Source organism: Grammomys surdaster, unplaced genomic scaffold (assembly GCF_004785775.1).
Source record: "Grammomys surdaster isolate TR1022 unplaced genomic scaffold, NIH_TR_1.0 269, whole genome shotgun sequence".
Lineage (NCBI taxonomy): Eukaryota > Metazoa > Chordata > Mammalia > Rodentia > Muridae > Grammomys > Grammomys surdaster.
This window is the reverse complement of record NW_021604710.1, coordinates 78,546-91,449: the sequence shown is the minus strand read 5'-3', so window position 1 is coordinate 91,449 and position 12,904 is coordinate 78,546. Positions and strand designations below refer to the sequence as shown.

At 39.0% G+C, this 12,904-nt stretch overlaps 2 long non-coding RNA genes and 1 gene segment (V, D, J or C); all 3 read right to left on the bottom strand.

Annotated features, from left to right (window-relative positions):
• Positions 1-12,904, bottom strand: part of LOC114628506 — a 392,361-nt gene that overhangs the window by 367,336 nt on the left and 12,121 nt on the right.
• On the bottom strand, positions 8,249-9,089 carry LOC114628516. The gene is made up of 3 exons (XR_003712480.1): positions 9,044-9,089; positions 8,631-8,853; positions 8,249-8,534 (listed from the first exon to the last, which is right to left on the bottom strand). It is a non-coding gene; the product is annotated as an uncharacterized LOC114628516 (long non-coding RNA).
• LOC114628517 lies at positions 12,283-12,705 on the bottom strand. The gene is made up of 2 exons (XR_003712481.1): positions 12,647-12,705; positions 12,283-12,465 (listed from the first exon to the last, which is right to left on the bottom strand). It is a non-coding gene; the product is annotated as an uncharacterized LOC114628517 (long non-coding RNA).

Sequence of the window (12,904 nt, the reverse complement as noted above, 5' to 3'; positions counted from 1 at the left end):
CTCTCTCTCTCTCCCTCCCTCTCCCTCCCTCCCTCCCTCTCCCTCTTAGAGAGAGAGAGATGGAGAGGGAGAGGGAGGGAGAGGGAGGGAGAGAGAGAGAGAGAGTGTGTGTGTGTGTGATAGTTAACCAATTGTGTAGCTTTTTCCTCTGAGTAGAAATATTCATTCCCACCTGCAGGGAAAAGGGAGGCTCATGCTGCTCTGGAAGCTAAAGATATTTATAAAATACAGGAAACTCTGAAAGTTTGAAGATTCCCAAGGCCCTGTCCCGGTTTAAGGAATTACTGATGATCAGAGAGAAGAAACTCTTTGGGTTGGCAGAGCCATCCAGCTATACAGCTTTGTATTTGTTGAGTATTCTTGGCCCGGACACTGGCGCTATTATAAGGTGTGACTTTGTGGGAAGAAGTGTGTTTCTGAAGGAGAAGGCTTTGAGACCCTCTTCCTAGTTGTGTTAGGAGTCAATTTTCTCCTGTTTGTCTTCACAAAAAAAAAAATGTAGAACTCAGCTCCTCCAGGGCTGGGTCTGCCTGGACACTGCTATCTTTTCTGTCATCATTTTCTGATGATAATGGATTGAACCTCTGAACCTGTAAGCCACCCTAATTAAATGTTGCCCTTTTATAAGAGTTGTTTTGGTCATGGTGTCTATTCACAGTAATGGAAACCCTAGGCTTTTATGTGTGGTCATCCACTCTATAGTAGGCTTTTAGATGGTGCCATTGTCTTTGTATCAGTAATGCTCCTGCAACTCTTCACATATGCTTCTGTAAGAAGCATTGATTCATCAAGTACACCATGAGTGGGGCATTTCCTTGGTCTGTTATCTCTGCTATCTCTGGGCTAGTAGACAATTGTTCAAATCCCTTCATGAAAATTCACACCACATCAATCCCCTCTGGACTGGAACTCATCTTTAGTGATTGATACTGTCTTTCTAAATGATTGGTCAACTATTTTTTTTTAATTTTTACAATGAGATTTTCACATAAATTACATAACATTATGAAACTATAATAATAAAATATCTTTTAGTTGTTGTGATAAAGAGATACATAGAATTCACCATTGAAACTATTTTCCTGGTAGATAATTTTAACCACTTTTAAGTATACAGTCCAGGTGCATTAAAAACATCCAGACTGTTGTACATCTATCATAATCATTCATCTTTCCCATGTCTTCATGTTCCCAAAGGGAAACTTTATACTCATTGAACATAAACTGCCCATTCTCTCTGCTACGATTAATCAAGATGTTAGCTTTCTATTTGGAGTCACAGTCATACAATGTTTGTCTTTTTTATTTTTCCTGGCTACCTTCATATGACACAGTATCTTCAAGATTCACCTGTACCCCGTCTGTATCTTAAGCTTATTTTTCTCAGGGTAGATAATATTCTAGTGTGTGTGTGTGTGTGTGTGTGTGTGTGCATGTATTGTAAGAACCCGACCCTCGGTCAGTGGTACTTTGAGACACCCTCAAGTGAGACACTGAAATGGAGAGTGATGCAAAAGCAAGAGGTTTATTTTCCAGGGCGTTGGGGTCAATCTTCAATTAGTCCCTAAAGGCGAGTGCCTAGAAGGTGACCCCAAGTGGCTATTACAAGCAGTTTTTATACTTTTTAGGGGTACAGGTTTCTTCAGCAAGGTTACAGTTCAAACTTATTGGCTAAGCATATTGACCTTTAAATCTATTGGCTAGCAAGCATGACATCTTTTGAACTCTACCTGGGACTTTCCAGAGGATCGGGTGACTATCAGTCAGTACAATCTGAGAATTTTTTACTCAAGAAAGTTCCTGGGTGGGTGGAGAATGGAACTTGGCCTAGCCTTGTCCCCAGGCAGGAAGGGGAAACTGTGAGGATATGGAACTGGAAAAAGCCCTTAGGGTTCCTCAATAGTGTGTAAATTTGTGTGTGTGTGTGTGTGTGTGTGTGTGTGCGTGTGTGTAATGATTTATCCATGTTCCTGTGGACCAACACTGCTCCTACCTTTCAGTTGTCTTGTTGAAGCACACTGTTGTCCTAGTATCTCTTCTAGACTAGCACTCACTCCTTTGCATACGTATATCCAAAAGTTGAGCTGATGGACTAGACAATAATTTTATGCTTAGGGTTTTGAGGAACTTCCATATTCTTTCCCCGCCGTGAGTGGTTGAACTCTTTTAATCACCCACCAGCATATACACACAAAAATATAATTTCTCTAGACACTTGCCAACACTCCTTGTAGAGTTTCTTTTTTCTAAATAGCCATATTAAGCATAATGTTTGAATTTTTAAATTTTTCTGTTTTAAACTGAAAGTAGGTTATTTTCTTATACAATATACCCTGACCACAGTTTTCCCTCCATCCACTCCTCCCAACTCCTCCCCACCTATCCTCTCCCCAGATCTCCCTTCCCTCCATCTTTATTACAGAATGTGAATATATGGTGGGATTCTATTTTCTTTTGCTACTAATTTTTATTTTTTATTGAATTAGAGAAATCATTATTCTCCACAATTAAAGGAAGTTACTTTTAATTGTAAAATCTTGTGACTAAATAACTATTCTACTCAAAGCTCAAATAAGTTTTCTATTTTTTACATACTATTTACGTAAGGCCAGACTTATTTTGCATAACAATCTAGCCATTTACTCCTTTTAATTATGAATCAGCATTCTGTGACCCAGTCCCTTGAATCTTAGGAGACTCAAGCACACATTTTCTGTTACCATTGCAAAAGAATTCAGAGATCTGAATTCTTATATAGTACAATACCTCTATGAAGTACAGATAATAAGATGACCGGGTAGGACTCTGCCCTGAAATTACTATTTCTACCACACCTGGACCTGGACTCTCTGTGTCCTAGGCTGACCTTGAATTCAGGAATCTTAAAAAAGAAAACTTCAAGATTTAGCTGCACTAGTGCCTGCAGTCGTGGATCAGATGATATAAAATGTTTTTTTAAAAACAGGTTCTTTATGAATTTAAGATCCCCAACCCTGATGCCCCACAGCCCTCTGGAGATCAGCTCTACGTAGGATAAAATTTCTGTGGCCAAACTTTGACAAAATTCTTACTTAAAATGAACTTGTACAGTGTACAGTCACAGGGACTTACAGATAGTTATTAAGAATAATGTCTCATGGATGGGAAAAAAAATATGAATTCATCAAAGCTCTTTAAATAAGCTGTTCTAAGGGTCCAATAAAGACCTGAATTAGCCAGAAAAATACTGCTTTTCCTTAAATTTTTGAAATATGAGTAATTCTCTTGGAGAATTTTTATAAACCTGTAGAAGTTTCTTGAAAAGTAAATGGTTATTTGCTTCCTTCAAACAAGGGTACCAATTAGAAGCTGTAACACAAATTATGAAGACTTGTTATTGATTTCTGTAACTTGACTCACTGAGTGCTTGAGTTATGATTCCCAACTATCTTTTTAATTGCTTGTTATTCAGCCAGTTATTGAAAATATTTATCAAATGAAGAGGAAAATTATATAGTATAAGCAAGGGTTGTCTTCAGTGGGTCTTGTGTAGTATGGACTAATTTCATTTTTTCACATTTGAGTTTCTGTGTGTCCATAGCATACCCAGGGGAAGATATTCATCTGGAAATTCAGTAAGAAGTTTTAGAGGTTGAGATAAATCCAAATGGGAAATAAACAATTGGAAAAGCACTGAAACTGATAGCAGAAGCCTGAGGCTGGTAGCAGTAGGTGAAACGTCATTCCAATACAATAGTAAAAATGAAATGATAAGATGAATTGAATCAGAATCCTCAATGGATAGTCTCCTTTACAAATAACTAAAGCTAGAGAAGAGAGATTTATAGAAGACAGGGTTCATACATCAGAAATGAATTGTTGTTCTTTCTGTTTCTCATGCTCAGTAAGGAGCATTTCTAACTGCAACATCCTAGCGCTGTCATGCAATTGGGGAGAGCTCACCCAGGATCACTTGGGACACTTTGATCTTTAGGCATCTTATGCAAATAACACTAATCACACCTTATTTGGTTTTATTTATTTATAATTACACAAATTATGTCTTCATAATATTATGTTTCTCTGTTCTAACATTTCTAACAGTATAGCAATAAATCTAACAGAAAAATATGACTAGAAATTGTACTCCAGAATTGGTTCTTTGAGAACCAATATTTTAAAATGTTGTTTTTGTCTTATATTTTCAGTTTTGTCAGATATGTATATGTTGTATGATGAGCATATTTCTTTTCATATTTTCTTATCCTCTCTTTCTCATCCCCCCTCTTGTATTATTCTTTTGTTTCCCTAGATAGCTTCAATTCTACTTTTACTTCATATACACATACATCATTTTATATAATTACTGATAAAATCTAAGAACTACAAATAAGAAAATATTCAATTCTTGTCTTCCTACAATGTCTCTAATCCATCAAATTTTTACCTGATATAATTATCTCCAGTTGCACCTATTGTCTTGTAAATGACAACTCTGTTCTTCTTTGTGGCTAAAAAAAATATATTCATTTTGTGTGTACAACACATTTCTAAATATTTAATTAATTTGTGGGAAGTGGCACATTACATGCTGCTTCATGCCTGTGGACATCAGAGAATGACTTGTAGGAGTCAGGTTTTCCTTCCATCATGGAGGTCCCAGGGAAAGAAGTCTTATCTTCAAGCTTATCAGCAAACACTTTTACCTGATGAGACAGCTTACTATCTATCCTCTATATCACAAATTCTTTATCCATTCTCCTGTTGATGGACAATTAGATTGGTTCTACAATGTATCTGTTGTTAACACTGCTGCCATAAATATTGAAACCCAAGTACCTTTGTGATATGTTGACTTAAGAATCATTGAATAAATACTTAGGACTGGCCATGGCTAGGTCTTATGGCAGCACTATTTGTTTTTGTCTGTTTTGTTTTTTAATCTCCATACATTTCCATATACTTTCATAGAAATTTTTGTATGTAAAGAAGATTCTTATACCACAACATAAAATAAAAATTCTGCAAGAATTACTTTCTCCAACTGCCTTTTGGAATATATATAATCCTAGAGGCCAAACATTTGCTTTTAGCTCTAATCAAGTATGGCCATCATGGTGAAGAATGACTATGTCTATTCACTAAGTAAGAAGTCAACTTCATAAAAAAAAGGTATAATATAAAAAGATACAACCAGCTTTGTGTAATATAGCTATAAAATAAGACTTACAAGTTAAATGAAATGGCAAAAAGTAAAATATATCCAGTATCTACCCACTCTATGTGTAGATATATTTGGGCAGATGTGTACCATAGAGAAACTTCCAAAATATATTCATCACTAAGGTCCCCTACATATTTATAGAGACACTGAGTGGTGAATGCCAAGGACCACCTTCAGCTTGGAGAGGGATTCGGAGGAAGGGGTGCCTGGAAACAGTAAAAAGAAATAACTCGAAGTCAAATTGTGGGTAGAAGCTGGAGGCTTATGCTCAGCTTGAGAGAGCTTTCCAGACTGCTTTCTCTCTGGTCTGCTTTCTCTCAAGATCTCCAGACAGTTCTGTTCAGCTTGAGACTGTTCTCCAAACAGTTTTCTCTTGTCATTCTACAAAATTCTCTGGGTAGCTCATCTCTTTGCAGATCAGAAGCCCAGTCTTTTATTTTACATATCAATCTAGTCATTTACTCCTTTTGTTTATGAATCAGCATTCTGTGACCCAGCAGCCCCTTGATTCTTAGGAGACAGCAAGCATATATTTTCTTTTAACATTTCAAAAGAATTCAGAAATCTGCCTGCCTCTGTTACGCACAGATAATAAACAAACTGGGTGGGACTCTATCCTGAAATTACCATTTCCACCACACCTGGGCTTGGATTTGCTGTGTCCCAGGCTGAACTTGAACTCAGGAGTCTGCCTGCCTTTGTATCTCCCTGCTTTGTATCTTTCTGACAAGCTGGCTCATTAACATGATTGCCTTTTTCTTTAGATTCATGAAGCCTCTCATAATTCATAATGCAGCATTATTTTTGAGAAACAACATAGTTTTGAACCCATGTTCTTAGAGTTCTTTTCTACTGCCTTAAGGGATGATCTGAAGTGCCCATCATTTACCATTTCGCTGAGACATTAGCCACACCTTTGCCTCAAGGACTCATGTTGTCTCTGATTATTGAGTCATTAACATTAACAGGGAGGACATTCCTTAGAGGAATGTGAAAATCTGTACATTATACAAACAAGCTTCATGCCCACAGCAGCCATTGACACTTGTGGAAATCCACACCTGCTGGCCCTGTTCCAGGGGCAGGACCCAAGTCACTATCCCAACCAAGGCCAGGCTAGACATGCCAGTTAAACATTTAATACTTGCTTATTGTAGAATGTATACAGACACGAGCATCTCAAGGTCTGAGGGAGGATTACAGCCTAACATGGAAGTCCACCTTGCTCAAGCAGGAAACTTCCTTCACTTGGAAAATTCTAATTTAGGAGTCTAACTTAATGGACAATATGTGCTTTGCTTTAAGTTGCAAAGCTACTTTATTTGATAAGCATAAAAGCAGAATATTTTCCTTCAGGTAAAGCCAATTAGCTAACCCGGTAACCACTGCAGTCAACAGATGATTCCACAGTGAACTACTGGTGACAAAGGTCCTGTTAAATCCCCTTCACTGACGAGTAGTAACTATTCCTCTTAAGATCATGTGTGTACAGTGAATTTATGTGCTTACATGAAGTTCAGCAGATTATCTATATCCATACCACAATCTGGGTAATGTTTATGAAAGAACTGTTGTGGGGCATTGATTAGAGAAGACTGCTAAGATACAGACTTAAGCCAATACAAAGTTTTTATTAGCTGGCAGGTGACTAGACTGGGTGTGGTGGTTTGAATAGGGTTGGCCCCCATAGATTCATATGTTTGAATGCTTGGCACTCTTAGGAGATGTGTCCTTATTAGAGATGTATTTGAGGAAAGCTCAAAGCTGGGGCTTTGGTTTCTAACAAATTGGAAGAGAAGTCCGTAATGACACAGTCTGTGCTGCACTCGGAGATTCCATGATGATCTCATAAGAATAGGAACCAGAGAGTCATCATGAGCACAGTATGCTCCAGGGTAGCCCTATGAGTATCCTTAAGTATTCAGTGTGCATTATACCATGTACTGTACCATCTGAGGAGGATAGGCATCTCCTTGCTCCCTACCAAGATTCCTGCCCCAGAATCAAATGACCAAAAGCCCCACAAAGATGTGACCAATGGTCATGTAGGCCAGAACAAAGTTCTTCATGCTAATGAAATACCTAAAAGCCCTGAGGGTTTAGCCAATAAGCTTCTCTTCCTGGACATTCCTTCCTGTAAAAATCATTTAATCTTAGGTCCACCCTGAGGAGGTAATATACACTCATTTTCCACAATGAACAGTCAATAAACAGTTTGGAACCAAACACAGTCTCTCTCATCAAGAACCACCTTGGGGAGCATAGATAAAGCCTTTGCCTACAAAGCTCTGTGCCACCTGCACACTCTGTAATCCCAGACGTGGAGCCATTGCTGAGCTAAGCTGGAATTCCCATCTCAATGGCCCCTGGCTCATTGTCCTCAGTATGCTCGCTCCCTTTGTCATGGTTTCCAGGAGCTACTGGACACATGGGAGTCAGGGAAACCCAGCTTCAGCCTCATCATATGCCTTTTCTCACCGGTGTGAAGGCCCCTAAGTTGTTCTCCAAACCCCTGAGCAGTGCCTTGGCACTTACCACAAGCCCAGCTCAGTCTTTGACTCCTCAAGATTTAGTGCTGCTATGATCTGGTGGCAACAGTACTGGAGAAGAGGTTTGGGATATCAGGACCTAAAGTATGTGGAATAGGATGCCTCTCTCAACAAAATGTCTCACTTTCTAGCCCTGTACTGAATCTAACTCTGTAGCAGGGGTTTTTTGTAAATTATCAGTTTAAATAATTCACTTTCTAGTTGGTTTATTTTCTCTCACAATTATAAACGTCATTTAAGAACTGATACCCACAAGTATTTATCTTTACATCAGTTGACAGCAGAGTCATGTACAAGTAAGGGAACACTCCTTCTAAGTAAGAGCATGGCATATGGAGATGCAGCATGGCTTGAGTTGAAAGGTAGTGTTATAGTTTGCAACATCTGTTTTGGTTTCTACATGAAATCTTCAATGTAGCCCTCAGTTGCCCCACAGTTTCCTGAACTTGTAGGTTTGTGTACAGAGAGCCAATGGGTCTGCAGGGCTGTGTCTTGGCTGCTGGCACAGAAATATACAGCTGAGTCTTCTGGCTTCAGGGAAGATACGTGTAGTAGCAGCTTGGAGCTGTCTGGGCATTCAGGTAAGAAATGACTGGGCACGGTCTCGTTGTGAACCAATTGTTTAACACTGTAGGAAAACATGAGCTCTGGGGGCTTCTTAGTGCTCTGCTTGTACCAGTACATAGCATTATGTCCCAGATCTTGTTCACATTCCAAAGTCTTATTTGCTCTTCCCATGACTAGATATCTTGGTGTCTGAGTAATTTTAGTGTTCATGGGTGCTGGAAGGAGAGAAGGACAAAATTCAAACACAGAACAGGAAAAAGGTGGTAGCTTCAGCAAAAAGAAAGTTGGAGCTTGTTGAATCTGAGACTCACCTATTTCCACAAGACATAGGGAAACATAGAGGAGAAGCCTGCAGCTCATGGTGAATCAGGCTCCAAATGGGTATTGGTAGCTATGAAACCCCAGATGAGAATTAGCTCTATTCTTCATGGCCCTGATTGGTGGTTTCATCTGTGAAGTCACTAACTCTCTTGGCTTCTCTAGTAACAAGAGATGTTTCTTTTTCTTCTTTAACTGTCAACTGAATTCACTAGGCTAGGAAGGATAAAAATAAGTGTTTAAAAAATGCCAAAATGTTTAACCTTCTTGCATAGTTCTAGAAGTTATTCCCATTCTTGTAGCTATACTCTCAGCTTGAAGATCTCCCCCACCACCTCCTCTAACATAGTCCATTTCTTTTTCGAAAGCTCTCCTTCCTCCCCTTCTCAGTTTCAAGAAATAGCACCTTCAAAGTGTTACTTCATGCCCCAGATTGATGACTCAGCTTTGTGGACACTGCTTGATGATTAGATGATTTTGAATGCCTGAACATCATTTGAAGTATGTAACTGTAGTGTCATTTAGCAGCCAGACACTGGTCAGTACACTAAAGGGAACATACAATGGATAAGACAGCCTGTGCGCATGTTGTTTAAGGAATGGAGCTTGCTTGCCTAGGAATAGACGAAAGACAATATACATAAGATGCTGAAAGAAACATCATTTGATGTTAGACCAAGAGAAATCAATTAGAAACTGATGTCAGCGTTTTTCTGAGATGTTTACAACCTAGTCTTCCAATGTTTATGTTGTTTACAATTAAAGTGTTTAGAATGTTTGCGATCTAAACTCCTGGATAAGGAGTTTAGATGCCTGAGATTCCTTTCTTTCCCATTCTCCAGTGGCTCACCTTCCCTATGCCCACCTTCAGATATATCAATAGACTACAGCTCCACCCTGTGGCCAAAGTAACCCATTTATACACATTTAAGTCTTACTGATTTCTGCTATGCGGAGATTGGGAGTGTCAGTATTCTTACACAGCACAGAGTAAAATGGATATTAACTATGCAGCTCATATAGAGTTTATGGATGAAATTAGTCTATTCCATCTTTAGCAACCAATGATAAAGAGCAGGGAACAAAATTCCAGTTGACCCACAGATTAGCAGGACAATTAAGAATATTCATAAGTAACAACTATAAAATAAAATTCTAATATATTTAAGGATGTCATTTGTATTGTAGCATCTCAATCATTTCCTATGTATAATACAATTTCTCATCTATACAACCAGAGAAGCTGGGATGAAATATCCCCAGTTCTGTCCATTTTTGAAATGTTAGAAATGGGACCAGCCTCATCATGATATTCCATGCTCTTCCAGTCGAGACTAACTGGGGAGGCCAACCATGGTCACTTCTATTCGTTTGAATAAAACATGTATGCATTTTACCACTTAGTCATCAGATATTATCTTTATTCCAACTTATTTTTATGAAAGTGTTGAGTTTTTGTTTTTAGTCAAGGAAATGTAAGGATACAAATAAACACGTCAAAATGATCCATGATCCCTAAATAAATTGGAGCGTTCACTTACTGTTGCACTTATATTGAAAAATTACCATAATGCCCTGTGCTTGAAGTTAAAAAAATTCCAATACAGATACAACTAGAGGCACAGAGAAATGCAAAGTAGACCCAAGAGTCTGAATAAAGAAATTTGTGTGTGTGTGGGAGAACACTATTCAATTTGTGTGTGCAGAGGATGAGCTATCTGAAGGCAGAGTGAAGAATGATCTAGAAGGCTAGAGAGCTGAGAAGAGTTTTCAGCAGACACGTAGGGATGGAAGACTCTGGCATTCAGACCCCAGTTCATGGGAGAGACATTGATAAATAAGTACCCTTAGATTTCTACGGAAAGTCTGTTTACTGGTAGTAATAACTACATGCTAGGGCTGCCTAATAATGAGAACAATGCTGAACTTGACCCTTCAAAATGCATTCAAACACTAGGATAAAACTGTACTTCTATAAGAAGGTAAGTAACTCAGAGCACCCACACTGCATCACTAACAGCGGGGCACATTAACTGCTTTATGTCTTGTCTTTCAGAACATCTATGTGAGTTTTACCCACCTAGACCATACCTCTATTATACTGTACCAAAATACAAATTTGATCATATGTTGAGGGAACCCTGCAGGTGGTGGCAGCAGGCAGAAAAGCTACCTGCAAAGAAGTGAAAATAAAAACTTGATTCAGATTCACTTTGCCAAACTGGATCAAACTTCAGGAAGTCTGATGCCAGTTGGTTTATTATTAATAAATATAACACAGTATAATCTGGAAAAAAGTGCACAGGAAGTATAATGACAATGAAACTCAACTCAGGGTACATGCCATTTCTTTCAGAAAGATGGGTTCTAGAGACAGGCTACCTGTATTAGCTTAAGAGCCTAAGGAAGCTTGGTCTCGGTCAACTTCTGGTCCTGGTTATGGAAGCATGGGGAAGCCTCTGGCTATGCAGATAATGTAATGGTCATTTAGACTATTAGGTTCTCTGGTCCTGATTGGGAGTGATTGGGGGAGCCCCTTGGTCATATAGGTAACGTCAAGGTCATTTAGATTAGTAGCTACCTCCAGTCCTAGTTGTAGAAGTTTGATATAACCTAGCCTAGCAGACAATGCAGATCATCAGGCTGTTAATTGCCTCCAATTACCAGATTTCTCAATAGAAGAACAGGTTTTATGTCTATTCCTTTGAGAGGACAATTGTGTGTGCTTAACATTCCCGTTTGATCTGGAGATCTGTGGGTGCAAGGACTGTTTGTGAAGTCCTCCCAACAGTATTATGTCACATCAGTAGGCTCAACAATTAACAATTAATGTGCATGGACATTTATAGCTAAAGTCCTTCTGTCTCACAAGCTATCCTCCAGCATTCACTGCTGTCTGTTTTTGAAGAAGGTTGAAAGATAACAGAATAGTGATAAAATTGTATTCTTTGATGAGAATAGGTCCTGACTGTACAAGCCTGACTCAATCGATTTCTCCTTCATCTTTTCTTTTTCAGTGTTCCTCTGGCCATGGACATTCATGCTTCTCTAGATACCCTTTTCTTAAAACAAAACTCAGTGATAATCTAAATTTTCTGTGAAGGCATAGAATCAGTTACTTTGCCTGTCTTTTAAAACAATATTCCTTGATATTTGTAGAAACCCTCTGCCTTCAATCCTTATATTATAGGCAACACACACACAGCCTAAACTAACAAGCAGTGTCTTCTCTCAGCAGTTAGAATCTCCAAGGTCTTCCATTGTTAGAAAAAGCTTAGCTACTTTGGGTGACTATGATGTGAACTGCCATTCTGTCTAATCTGTAAAATTCTGTGAGACTCATCTGTGCATAAAACACAGAACTTGTTCACCTCATGTATTATCATAGGAGGCTGCACTTCAGACTGAAATACTACTGATGCTTCAAAAGCACTGGGGGCATGGAGCCTCAGGTGTGGGTTAGCACTTGGCTTGGACTGCTTCCTGGCTGTCTGGGTTTGTGCACAGGGAAACAGTGACTGTGTACAACTGTGTCTTAGCTGCTGGCACAGAGATACACAGCAGAGTCATCCAACATTACAGACTTGATGTGAAGATTCAAATGAGCTTTATCTGAAGACTGAGGTGAGAATCGACTTGGAACCGTTTCATTTATAATGGGTTGTTTATTATTGTAGCTAAACATAATCTTCAGCAATCGCTTAGAGTCTTGCTTGTACCAGTACATAGTGTCGTGCCCCAGATTTTGATCACACTTGAAAAACACTTCATTTCCCACCTGTGTGACATGATACTTTGGAGTCTGGAAAACAGCTGTCTCCAAAGGACCTATGAAAAAAAAATAAGAATTCAGTAAAATTTTAGAGTAGGCATGCACAAGTGACTCAAACAGGATCATATCTCCTTGCCTAGGAATTCAACTACTCACCTACTCCCAAGAGACAGAAGGCTACACAGCTTAGAAGCCTACAGTCCATGACTGGGTCAAGGCAGGCCAGATAAGTCCTACCTTAGAGTTCTACTGCAGCTATCAGACCAGGTTGTAGGTTCTACTGTAGTTGACATGTGATTTCTCTGTCTACCACCAGAGCCAGAAAGGTATTTGATTCAAATACACACACACACACACACACACACACACACACACACACACACACACGAGAAGGGGGGCAAGAGGGAGAGAGGAAAGAAGGGAGAGAGAGAGAGAGAGAGAGAGACACTACTGACAGAGAGAGAGAGAGAAACAGAGTGAAACAAAAGACATAGA